This window comes from Aotus nancymaae, unplaced genomic scaffold (genome assembly GCF_030222135.1).
Source record: "Aotus nancymaae isolate 86718 unplaced genomic scaffold, 86718_ANA_hifiasm-v0.15.2.pri h1tg000286l, whole genome shotgun sequence".
Classification (NCBI taxonomy): domain Eukaryota; kingdom Metazoa; phylum Chordata; class Mammalia; order Primates; family Aotidae; genus Aotus; species Aotus nancymaae.
In genome coordinates this window covers 112,892-124,831 of record NW_026988701.1, presented here as the reverse complement: position 1 = coordinate 124,831, position 11,940 = coordinate 112,892, and the positions used below count along the sequence as shown (strand labels likewise).

Below are 11,940 nucleotides of genomic sequence, written 5' to 3'. Positions count from 1 at the left end.
CAGCACCACCTAGTGGAAACAGAAATCCTCTTCATAACACACATCGCCAGTCCTCTGCCATCCCCTTCATTCCCCTCTCATACCGTTAAACCGGAGGGTCTGGCCGCGCCGTGGCTCATGCCTGTCATCCCAGCACCTTGGGAGGCCGTGGTGGGCGGATCACGAGCTCAAGAGTTCGAGACCAGCCTGGCCAACATGGTGAAACCCCGTCTCTACTAAAAGTAGGAAAATTAGCCAGGCGTGGTGGCGGGCACCTGTAGACCCTGCTACTCGGGAGGCTGAGGCAGGAGAATGCCTTGAACCAGGGAGGCGGAGGTTGCAGTGAGCCGAGATTGCACCACTGCACTCCAGCCTGGGGGACAGAGTGAGATTCTGTCTCAAAATAAAATAAAAAGTGTTACAGCTCTTTTAGAATTTGTCTAGCAGCCTTTCTGTTTTTTTGCCGGAAAGCCCCTAAAAAATTTATTTAAAAAAAATATAATAAAATAAAAAAATAAAATTAAATAAGGCCAGGCATGGTAGCGCACACCTGTAATCCCAGCATTTTGTGATGCCGAGGTAGGCAGATTACCTGAGGTCGGGAGTTCAAGACCGACCTAACCAACATGGAGAAACCCGTCCCTATAAAATTAAATTAAATTAAATTAAATTAAATCAGGCTCTAAGCTACTTCTCTGATGGGAGAGCTCTGCTTTCAACAGTTAGGAGGAAGATGGCTTCTGTAGCCACATTTGAGTCTGGATATTGTCCCATCAGCAGGAAAATTGCCATTCTGTTCCTACTTTTTTTTTTTTTTCTTTCTTTCTTTCTTTTAGAGATGCAGTCTTGCTCTGTTGCCCAGGCTGGAGTGCAGTGGCGCAATCTCAGCTCACTGCAACCTCTGCCTTCAGGTTCAGGCGATTCTCCTGCCTCAGCTTCCCAAGTAGCTAGGATTACAGGCACACACAACCACGCCCAGCTAATTTTTGTATGTTTGGTAGAAAGAGGTTTCACCATGTTGGCCAGGCTGGTCTTCAACTTCCGACATCAGGTGATCCACCCATCTTGGCCTCCCATAGTGCTGGGATTACAGGCGTGAGCCACTGTGCTTGGTATTATGTAAGATTTTTAAGGACTAAATTAGCCTGTTGACAGTTTCAGATCTGAGGAATGTTCCAGATGGACCTGGGGTCTCCTCTCAGAAATGGGACCCAGAGGGGCAGGGCATAGTGGCTCACGCCTGTAATCCCAGCACTTTCAGAGGCCAAGGCCTGAGGTTAGGAGTTCAAGACCAGTCTGGCCAACATGGTGAAACTTCGTCTCACTAGTGAACTACAAAATGTAGCCGGGCATCGTGGCACATGCCTGTGATCCCAGCTTCTTGGGAGGCTGAGGGAGGAGAATCATTTGAAGCCGGAAGGCGGAGGTTGCAGTGAGCTGAGATCACGTCACTGCATTCCAGCCTGGCTGACAAAAAAAAAAAAAAAAAAAAAAAAAAGAAATGGGATGTGGATGAAGGGAAGGAGCCCCCATCTCCTAGAGAAGAGGCTCACCTCAGCAGACTTCAAACTGCAAACCCACCTTGGGCCCCAAACACAGGGGGAGTTAGGAATTAGTGCTCTTAGCTGGGTGCAGGTGCTCACGCCTGTAATGCCAGCACTTTGGGAGGTCGAGGCGGGTGGATCACGAGGTCAAGATATGGAGACCGTCCCGGTCAACATGGTGAAACCCCGTCTCTACTAAAAATACAAAAAGAAAATTAGCTGGACATGGTGGCGCGTGCCTGTAATCCCAGCTACTCAGGAGGCTGAGGCAGGAGAATTGCCTGAACCCAGGAGGCAGAGGTTGCAGTGAGCCGAGATCGTGCCATTGCACTTCAGCCTGGGTAACAAGAGCGAAACTCCGTCCCAAGGAAAAAAAAAAAAAAAAAAGTTGCCTGAAGAGGTGCACACAGTCTGCGCTGCTGCCCTCCAGCTGGAAGGGATTCTCAGTTCTTTCCTATTGGCTGGAGCCCTTCACAGAATGTCCCCCACCCCTTCCAGTACCTGCTGCACTGCCCCTCCCCCTCTGCAGAATGTCTGGGGTCCTAAGTTCTAAACTGCTTTACTTTCAAATTTTACCGGACCTACCTGAACTCAGGAGAATCTGTTGAGGCAGGTCACTCTCTGGGTCCTGCTCTTGACTTTTCTCATCGTGGAAACTGTCAGACAGCGGTGATCAGCACCCAGCCTGAGGGGATGGCTTCAAATGGAGGTGAGTCTGTAGGGACAGGGGCATTATCCAAGTCTCTGTCACGTTTCAAATCCTTGGGAATTCAAATTTGACACTGCCCCAGGGACAGCTGATAGGGCTAGTGTCGAGGACGGAGGGAGCACTGGATGTCCCCAAAGACATCACACCTGGAGAGGGCCATGGCACCCTGAGTCTGTGGTTAGGGAGGACGGCTCCTTGGAGGTGGACCAAGATGCCTGGGGGAATACACCGTGTAGGGGAAAGGATGGAGTGGATGTACTGATTCTTTCTAGAGGGGGACAGGTCACGTCACCGTGTGTTTGTAGGGAGTGGTGGGATCGTGTTGTGCCGGTGGCCCAATGAAGATGGCGGGCAAGCCTGAGCCCTGTGTTATGTCTTCGGGCACCTGGACGGTGCCCTTCCATAGTGTTCAGAGGGATTTGGACTGGACTTTTCTAGATCTTAGGGAGGAGTGAGGAGAAGTCGTCTCAGCCAGAGACGACTGTTGGGTGTGATGGCTGGGACAGAGCATGCAGTGACAGCCTCTGGGTGGGCGAGCCTGGGGCTACTGTAACTGCCGCAGCCTCTCAGCTCGCTCCCCAGAGGTGGCTTCTCAGTCAGTTCAGGTAGCTGTTGGCTTTAACAGGGGTGGGGGCAGTGGGGAAGTTCAGGCAACACGGCCTGGGCTTCCCAGGTTGTTCTGAATTGTTCGTCCTTTTGTGGAAGCGCAGGTCTTCAGACCCACTTCCTCTTGTCTGCTAGCTCACGGCCTGTCCTCTGCACTTTGTGTTTCTGTGGAGATGAACAATTTGCCTCTATTCCATGTCTACTGCCTCATGAACAGGGGACAGGTGTGGACTCTTGCTGGTTCTCAGTGGAAAGGTCTGGAAAGACTGCTTTCCTTTTCAGTAGAGGAAGGAGAGTAGCACACAAAGAGGAAGATGGTCCTCTTATTATTATTATTCAAGTTAGGATGTGTGTCCTGACTGATGAAGTGCATGTGCTGTATCCCTGTTCCCCTTGACTGGAGACTGCATGAAGTCCTAGCGAACAGGGATGAGCTCCAGACAACTTTGCCACACCTGGCCTGTGGCCCAAGAACCTCTGGTTCTTGGTTGGTCACTCTATTCAGTTATTGGGAGCTCAAAGGAAAAGGACCAGAGATGGGCTCGTTGTCCCACGACCTACCGTAACGTGACCAGCAGCTGTGAAAATCTCCAGACACCCCCCCCTCCCCCCCGACAGCCCCACTGCTCACCGCTTGCTGGCTGTGCTCTAATCGTGTGCCGCTCTTGCTGGCTGTGCAATGACAGTATCTCAGGGAACTCCACCACTGCTTCTCAGACCTGCTCCCTGGCAACGGAGCTTCCTGAGTGGCAGCCAGGACCACCGAGCACTGAGGAAAGTGTCGCCTGACTCTGACCCATATTTAGCACTTGCTGGGCATGGTGCCAGAACAATCACTTGCACACTGGGTGTGATGCGTATGGGTTCTCTTCAGGGCTCACAGGGTGCTGGCTTGGGAGAGATTTCCATCCAGTGGTTTTCTTTCATTGTTTCTTTTTCAAGACGGAGTCTTGCTCTGTCACCCAGGCTAGAATGCAGTGGTGCAATCTGGGTTAACTGCCAGGCTCTCTAGTGAAGGGACCCTCCTACGGAGGAACAGAGCGTGCGATGCACAATCAGGGACACTTGCAAGCTGCAGTTTCCCTGTCACATGCCCTCAGTTGTACGACACCCCTCTGATTCCCCAGTGACTAGGGCAGACCTGGAGACCCCAGCTCATTCACCTCTTTCCTTCATCTCCACAGCATGCCCAGAGCTGGAACCGGGTGTCACCAAGAACCCTGGCGCCTCCATGCCAGTGTTCACGGCTCTGTCCTTTGCCACACCTGCTCCTGGCCCAGCAGATGGGCCGCAACTCGTGACGGCAGTGGTTCCTCCAGGCGGCCCTCCGGTGCTGTCTGCCTTCCCCAGGACCCCTCTGGTAGCAGGACAGGATGGCCAAGGCCTGAATTGGGCCGAGGCTTCCAACGTCCTTGTCCAGATGAAGACAGAAGTGGGGCCTGTGAAGGCCCCTCAGGCACAGACCTTGGTCCTACCTCAGGCTCCCCTCGTCTGGCAGGCTCCAGGTGCCATCTGTGAGGGAGTGGCATGTCCACTTCCCTCACCCCTGGCGGCTGTCCCTGTGGTGCCCGCTATGGCTGCCCACATCATTGGGGGCACCCAGGCCTGTGACGGAGGCTGGTCCCAGGGCCTTCCTCCTCCAGCACCACCACCTGCTCCCCAGCTGGGCCCCATCATGGCTCCAGGGAATGCTCGTCCATGGTCACAAGGGGTTCATGGAGAGGGCAGCCTGGCTCCCTCCCAGGCGAAGGCCCCGCCGGACAACTCCTGCAACCCCCAGAGCGTGTATGAGAACTTCCGACTCTGGCAGCACTACAAGCCCCTGGCCCGGAGGCACCTTCCCCAGAGTCCGAACACGGAAGCGCTTTCCTGTTTCTTCATGTGAGTGTCCTCGGGGCACCGGAGCTCACCCTGAAGCTCACCCATAAAGAGGCTGCTGGATGGACGGAAGGTCACGCTGTTCAGGGGAGCTTGCAGGGTAGTCTTGAAGGCGACAGGTTGAGCTATGGAAGGGCACATTTTCGGCAACATTCATCTGGCTGCCGCTCAGGACAGACTCTCAGGGGCCTCATCTCACCTGCCCCTCACTGTCCCGTGAGTCCAGCCAATCCTTACTGGGCAGGTATTTGCAGCTTTGCCCTCGATCCCTTCTAGAAAAAGGGACGACGTTCCTTCATTCAGAGGATGGTGAAGAGGTGACTTGAGCTCACACATGAGGCACACAGCACAGTGCCCGGCACATGCTGGGACACGTTACATGATAACTGTTAATGACTACTGTCCCTACTGCTATCGTTATCAGGACTAGGCTATCTAGGACAGTGTTCCCCAAAGCCACGGGCTCCAGTGATGGCTCTGAGGGCACCACGAGCCCAGCAGCCCAGGGCCACGGACTGTGGTGACTGAGGCAGCAATGCCAGCATCTGAGAGTTTGTCGATTCAGTCCCAGTTCTGCCTCTCTCCATCCTGCGGTGCCTCCGTGATCCTGTGTCCCCCGCTGATGAGCAAACCCGTACTCCACGGGAGCTTGAGCACATCCACCAGGCAACACACTGGCCACTCCCCTAGGCAAGTCCCCTGCCCAGGGTGTAGGTGTAAGGAGGCCCCATCTTTGTCCCAAAAAATCTTGCTGCCCCTGCATCCTGGAACTGGTTGCATTCTCCCTTGGAGCCGAGTCCCAGTGCACTGGGGACCCTGATTCGTGGAGTAGAGTTGCCCCAGGCTCACAGGCTTGGCGTGGAGTGGGCTTCGATGCCGTTCTGCTTTAGTTCTGGTTTCTACTCGTCTCCAGGACTCTGAGGCTGCATCCCCAGGGGCCGCCTTGCTCCAGAGTCTCCAGGAAGCTGGTTAAATGCTCAGTCCTGGGGCCTTGGAACCTGCATGTTAACCCTCGCTCCCCGGTCATTCTGTGGGTGCGCTGTCTCAGTCAGCTCGGGCTCCGCCATAACTAATCCTATAGACTGGGTGCTTTATCAGGACACGCTCACGTCTCCCAGTTCCAGAGATCGGAAGTACCAGATCAAAGCAACAGCATATTGGTGTCCTGGGTGGAGAGGGCTGCCTCTGGCTGTGTCCTCTTGCGGGTGAGAGGGAGAGCCCTGGTGTCTCCTACTGCCCTTATCGGGGCTCGGATGCCATGATGGGAACTCACCCTCATGACCTGCTCTAACCCCGATTAACTCCAAGAACTGACACACCATGGACGGATTAGGGCTTCAGCACAGGAATGCCGGGGACACTCATGTTTCACACATAGTACTGAGTTCATTTGTCAACACTGTAACACTGAGGACTCGAGGGGCAGTTGGAGAGACCAGCCGGTGGCTTGTGTTGATGACTGATCTTGGGGGCATATCCTGCCCACGTGGGGGAGAACAGGACAGGGACAGATGGCAGGACATGTGTGGGGGGGACAGGGCCCGGGTGTTGGGACCAGTGGGCTTGGGACGGAGGGTGGGCTTATGGACTGGGACTGACTGCACTGCCTTACAGCCCAGTTCTCAGATCCCTGGCCCGGCGGAAGCCCACCATGATCCTGGAGGAGGGACTGTGGCGAGCCGTGCAGGAATGGCAGCACACGAGCACGTTTGACCGGATGATCTTCTACTAGATGGCGGGAAAGTGAGTCTGGGGTGCAGGGGCAGAGCCCACATGGCAGGGTGACAGAGGGTGACAGAAGCCGGATGGCCATGGTGGCTTCTCAGTGTGGAGCATGAGGAGGGTGTGGACAAACGAAGGCCCTCCTGGGCCCCTGGCTCCCTCAGGAAGCTGCTCCTCCCTCCTGGAGTGCTCTGGGGTCTCTATCCGGCCCTGGTGGGAAGCCACGCCCTGCTTGGCCTCGGGCCAACCCCTGCCAGACACTAAGGGTCAGGGACGGAGGAGCCAGCATCACAGCCCAAAGGAGATCACTGCCAGCTGTGAGGATGGGGAGAAGGGGCGCTGGGGACTATAGACAGAGCGGGGTGCACTCTCCTCACAGCAGTGGCCAGAAGTCGGTTTTCGCCCATCCCAGCCTGGCCAGGATTGGAGAAACCTGCGCTGGGTCAGGGGAGACCTGCGTCCAGGACACCATGAGACCCATCTCTGGCCTGCCTGCCTTTGCTCCTCGTAGTCCCTTCCCTTAAGACAGAAAGACAGCAGCCTCAGGGGAAAGGGGCCCTGTCTTTTGCACCCAGCTTTTGCTTCCTCCCGACCGGGGTCTCCCACGCTTCATCTTCCTGGGTTATCCTTCAGGGACCCACAGTCCCAACCTCAGGACTCATGCAACTGGGCAACATCATGGACGCCTTCTGCCATAAACCCCACCCCTGGTGCCCTCCTGGGCCTCGTGGCCCTGACTTAAGTCAGAAAGCCCTGTTGATGCCATGGGCTCTGCAGGGGCCGGGTGAGGGAGGGAGAGCCCAGAACTCTGGGAGTAGTTCCCTCTGGGACTGGGGGATGGGCCCCAAGGAGGGCCTGGACAGCCTGCCTGAGGCATGCCTTCCCATCCCTGCCATCGGCTGCTGCCTGGTCCTGGGGGCAGAGGGCCTGGACCCTCTCAGGATGGCCTACACCTTCTTCACCCCAGGTTCCTGGAGTTTGAGGCTGAGGAGGAGATGCAGATTCAGAAGTCGCAGTGGATGAAGGGGCCCCAGTGCCTGCCTCCTCCAGCCCTGCCGAGGCTTGAACCTCAGGGACCGTCGGCCCCTGAGGTGGTCAAGCAGCCAGGTATGGCTTCCCACATTCACACAGGAGCCACGGCAAAGTCCAGAGGGGCCGAGGGAGGCCACTGTCCCCACACCCCATGCCTCCCTTCAAGAGAGGGATTTGTTCCTTCCAACAAGACAGCTCAGGGGAGCTGGGGGGCTGGGCGGCCCGTGCTCATCAAGTGGGTATTCACCTGGTCAGGTTTCCTAGCTACTCTCTCCCCTCGCCATTCCAAAACTCAACAATCTGCCCAGGAAGCAGGGATGAGCGGGTGGAGTACTCAGCATATATCAGTGACTCCAAGCTTCCTCCAAAAGGATGCTGTCTCACATGTGCCCCTCCTGTGGCGTCTCTTCCAGGGGCGCTGTGGTTTAGGTGGTCCTGACCCAGCTGGGACCCACTTCAGCTCCCTGAGCCCTGCCCTCCCCTGTGTGATGCAGGCAGGAGGAGCAGCCCTCACCACGCCCATCCTCCTCCCTCCCTGCCTCAGTGTACCTTCCCAGCAAGGCCGGCCCCAAGGCCCCACCTGCCTGCCTGCCACCACCCAGGCCCCAGCGGCCAGCGGAGACCAAGGCCCACCTGACATCACCCAGGCCGCAGCAGCCAGCGGAGACCAAGGCCCCCGAGGAGATCCCCCCTGAAGTGGTGCAGGAGTATGTGGACATCGTACAGGAGCTGCTGGGGCCTCCCGTTGGGGCCATGGGGGAGCTCAACGGAGAATGGGAAGAGGGCGAAGTGAAGCAGGAAGGGGACGGGATGCTTCTAGACCCAGGTGTCCTGAGCTATGCTGACAATCTGTGTTCCCAGAAAGACTTCATCACCAAGGTGGGCTAGCCTCAAGTGCTGGAGTCTGCAGAATTCGAGGGGGTGGCACTCACAGGTCCTTGGAATTAAGCTCTGTTCCTTAGCTCCTCCGCAGTAGATGGCTGTGTGTGTTGCCATCGATTTGACTGTCTGCGTATGTGATTGTGTCTGTGTCTTTGTGTCTGTGATCGGTTACTCTGTGTCTGTGTGGGCGTGAGTGTGGAGTGTGGAAATTACTTGTGTCCATTTTCCTGTGCCATATGTGGGTCTCTTTGTGTGTCTGTGTGTGGTTTGTGTGTCTCTGTCTGCATGTGTGTACGCTACCAGGTCTATGGTCTGTGTGTGTAGCTGTGGTCGCCATGATATGAGACAGCTCCAGAAGGGTGGGGACGGGGCGCTCACTGCTTTCTGCATCTCCTCCAGGTGTCCTTGGCTCCAGGTTACTCCCTGCCCGGGAAGCTCACACCGTCTCCCTTCTGTTTCCAGGTGGAGGCCGTCATTCACCCCCGATTCCTGGAAGAATTGCTTTCCCCAGATCCACACATGGATTTCTTGGCCCTAAGCCAGGAGCTGGAGCAGGAGGAAGGACTCACCCTTGCCCAGGTAGAGCAGGGAGGGAGGGGAACCCAGGTACCCTGGGGGCAGGAGGGACCCGGCACATAAGCCCCACCTGATTGTCCACCCCACCCTGCGGGGGATGCTCGGCTTCTTGGGGAGCCACTCCGAGGCGGGGAGGTGCGGGTTCAGATGGAGTAGGATGGAGAGGAGCCAGGGAGGGGAGTCAGGATGCAAACTGCAGTGAGGCCCAGCGGGATGCCCAGCGGAGCCACACCCTCTGTCTTTGACAGGAAGCCCAGCTGCCTCAGGCTTCCCTGCCTGCCGCCCAAGCGCCTTGGTCTTCACCACCCTGGGCCCTGTTCACACTTGAGGCAGAGCCAGTAAGTGCCCCCTTTACTCCCGCAGGTAGCAGAGAAGCACCTCCTATCCTTGAAGGAGGAACGGTGTGAGAGGGCAGTCCCTAGTCATGGCACCACCCAGCTGGACTCAATCTCTTCTAAGTCTGCAGCGGGCCAAGGAGCAGAGAGAGATGTGCCTGGCCTGCCCACCCCAGACGGCTGCCCGGGACGCTCAGAGACAAGGCAGTGTGTGCACTGGGATGGCCAGGTCCAAAAACCCTGTTGTGCTTTTGGAGAGGCTGGATTCTCACAGGCCGAGGGCTGCCCGGCCAAACTCTCCTTCCCAGGATCACAGACCCACCCCCCAGAGGGCTTCCCGGGACCCTCAGGGACGAGGCAGGGTGCGCACTGGGATGGTCAGGTCCATAAACCCTGTTGCGGTTTTGGAGAGACTGGATTCCCGCTGGCTGAGGGCTGCCCGGCCAGACTCTCCTCCCCAGGACCATAGACCCACCTGCCCAGGTGTGGGGACCAAGGACACCTGGGGTCTCCCTGGAGCCTCTGCTGTCAGGAGTCACGCAGGCTGTCTAAGGGGTCAAGTGAGGAGGAGAGGGAAATCCCTGGCATAGTTTCTGCCGTGGGTACCAACTACAGGCTGCGGCCCTGGAAGCTGTCCCAGAGCCCTGTCCCTGCCTCGGGCCTTCTCAGCCTAGAAGGGCGGGAACCCCAGGGAGCTCTTCAGTCCCAATCTGTAAAGAGAAGAGACCTCAGCCCAGCACCCGCTCCTGCCACCAAGTCCAAGAAGCGAGCTCTCTTCAGAGGCCCATCCCCTGTTCAGATGCCCCACCTAAGGCCTGGGCTCAGAGTCTCTGGGGCGCAGTCCCTGGCTTGGGGGCTGGGTGGCCCCTCGCAGTCTAAAAAGAGAAAGGGTGACCCCTTCTTCTCTAAGAGGAAGAAAATGCAGCATTGTAGTCAGTAGAGGGACAGGGCAGGCTCTCTGGTGCCAATCCCCAAGGGTGGGGCTCTCAACTCTCGGACCCTCAGGCCATCAGGTGCCTCAAAGCAAAGACTTCTCCCCCAGTGCTGATCTTGCTGGGCCTTAGCTTGATGGGGGAGGGTGGGGGAAGGAAGGGGCAGGAGGGAGGGGAGGGAGAGGGTGGCTCAACCGGAAGGGAGGGCCTAGGGGTAGGGGGCGGGGAGCAAAACCTTGGAGGGCTCATGTGTGAATCTGAATAAACACAGTTGTGTTGGAAATGCTCTCCGGGCTGCTGCCTCTGTCCTCAGGGCTGTGCTGCTCAGTGGAGGGGGTCTGTGAGGGAGTACAGAGGGCCTGGGAGATGCCAGGCACTGGGTACCCACGGGGGCCAGCCCCACGCCTTCCTCCAGGTGTAGGCTGCCCCTTCAGATGCTCCAGGAACTGACGGATGCTGAGGAGACCCTGATCCCTCCCACCAACCACTCACAAGGCCCCGACTGCTTTAGTTATCAGCATCCCTGGAAAATCCTGGGATGTTGAGAGCTGGCTGGCTCTTGTTCTGCCCCGTGGGAGCTGAGGAGAAGGCAGCTGCCCGCAACATGGACACGGGGAGAGGCGGTCACTCTTGCTTAACCCTCATCAGGAAGAGCTCAGGCCCTGGGCCGAGGGGAGATGTCGAGGCATCCGTCCACACAGGTGTGTTTGGGATACGACGGTGTGTGGGGAGCAGGGGAAGTCCTTCTGCTGGTTTCTGGTCAGGAAAGAATCTTGTCCAACTGGCGGAAGCAGATGCTCCTTGCTGCGGCTGTCACAGGGACTGGCCTCGGGGCACACGGGGTCCTGCATGGAGGCCCCCACACCTATGATTCCCTTCCCATATGATGACGGAACTCTTGTGTGGAATTGATGCAGACACAGATTTGAACCCAAGAGGTGGATGTTGCAGTGAGCCGGGATAGCACCATTGTACTCAAGCCTGGGCAACAACGGCAAAACTCCACCTCAAAAATAAAAATAAAAATAAATTAGCTGGGCTAATCCCAGCTGCTCGAGAGCCTGAGGCAGGATAATCACTTGAACCTGGGAGGCAGAGGTTGCAGTGAGCCCAGATGGCGCCATTGCACTCCAGCCTGGGCGGCAAGAGCAAAACTCCTACCAAAAAAAAAAAAAAAGAAAAAAATAATGATCCAGGCATAGTGGCATGCTCCTGTAGTCCCAGCTACTTGGGAGGCTGAGGCAGGAGAATTGCTTGAAACCAGGAGACGCCCACCATCTCACCCAGCTAATTTTTCGCCATTATTTGTAAACATGGGGTTTCACTACGTTGGCCGGGCTGGTCTCAAACTCCCGATCTCGGGTAATCCACCCGCTTCAGCCTCCCAAAGTGCTGGGATTACAGGCGTGAGCCACCATGCTCCATCCATCTCTTTCAATAAGCTTCTGCACAGCAAAGGAAACAAACGACAGAGCAAAGAGACAACCTGCCGAATGGGAAACGACGTGTGCAAACTGTTCACGACAAAGGACTAAAATCCAGAATACGTAACGAGCTCAAATAACCAACGATGAAAAACAACAAATAATCCCACTAAAAAACGGGCAAAGGACATCAAAAAACATACAAATGGCCAACTGATATATGAAAAAATGATCACATCAGGAATCACCAGGTAAGTGCCAATCAAAACTACAACGAGATACCTACCACCTCACCACAGCTAGGATAACTATTCTTAAAAA

The 11,940-nt window shown here is 56.4% G+C and overlaps 1 non-coding gene and 1 pseudogene across 1 annotated transcript; both read left to right on the top strand.

Annotated features, from left to right (window-relative positions):
* The first annotated feature begins 392 nt into the window (after window positions 1-392).
* LOC135273155 (U7 small nuclear RNA) lies at window positions 393-455 on the top strand. The gene has a single exon (XR_010340987.1). It is a non-coding gene; the product is annotated as a U7 small nuclear RNA (small nuclear RNA).
* Window positions 456-2,201: 1,746 nt separating this feature from the next.
* On the top strand, window positions 2,202-10,203 carry LOC135273150 (NUT family member 2G-like; annotated as a pseudogene).
* Window positions 10,204-11,940: the final 1,737 nt, after the last annotated feature.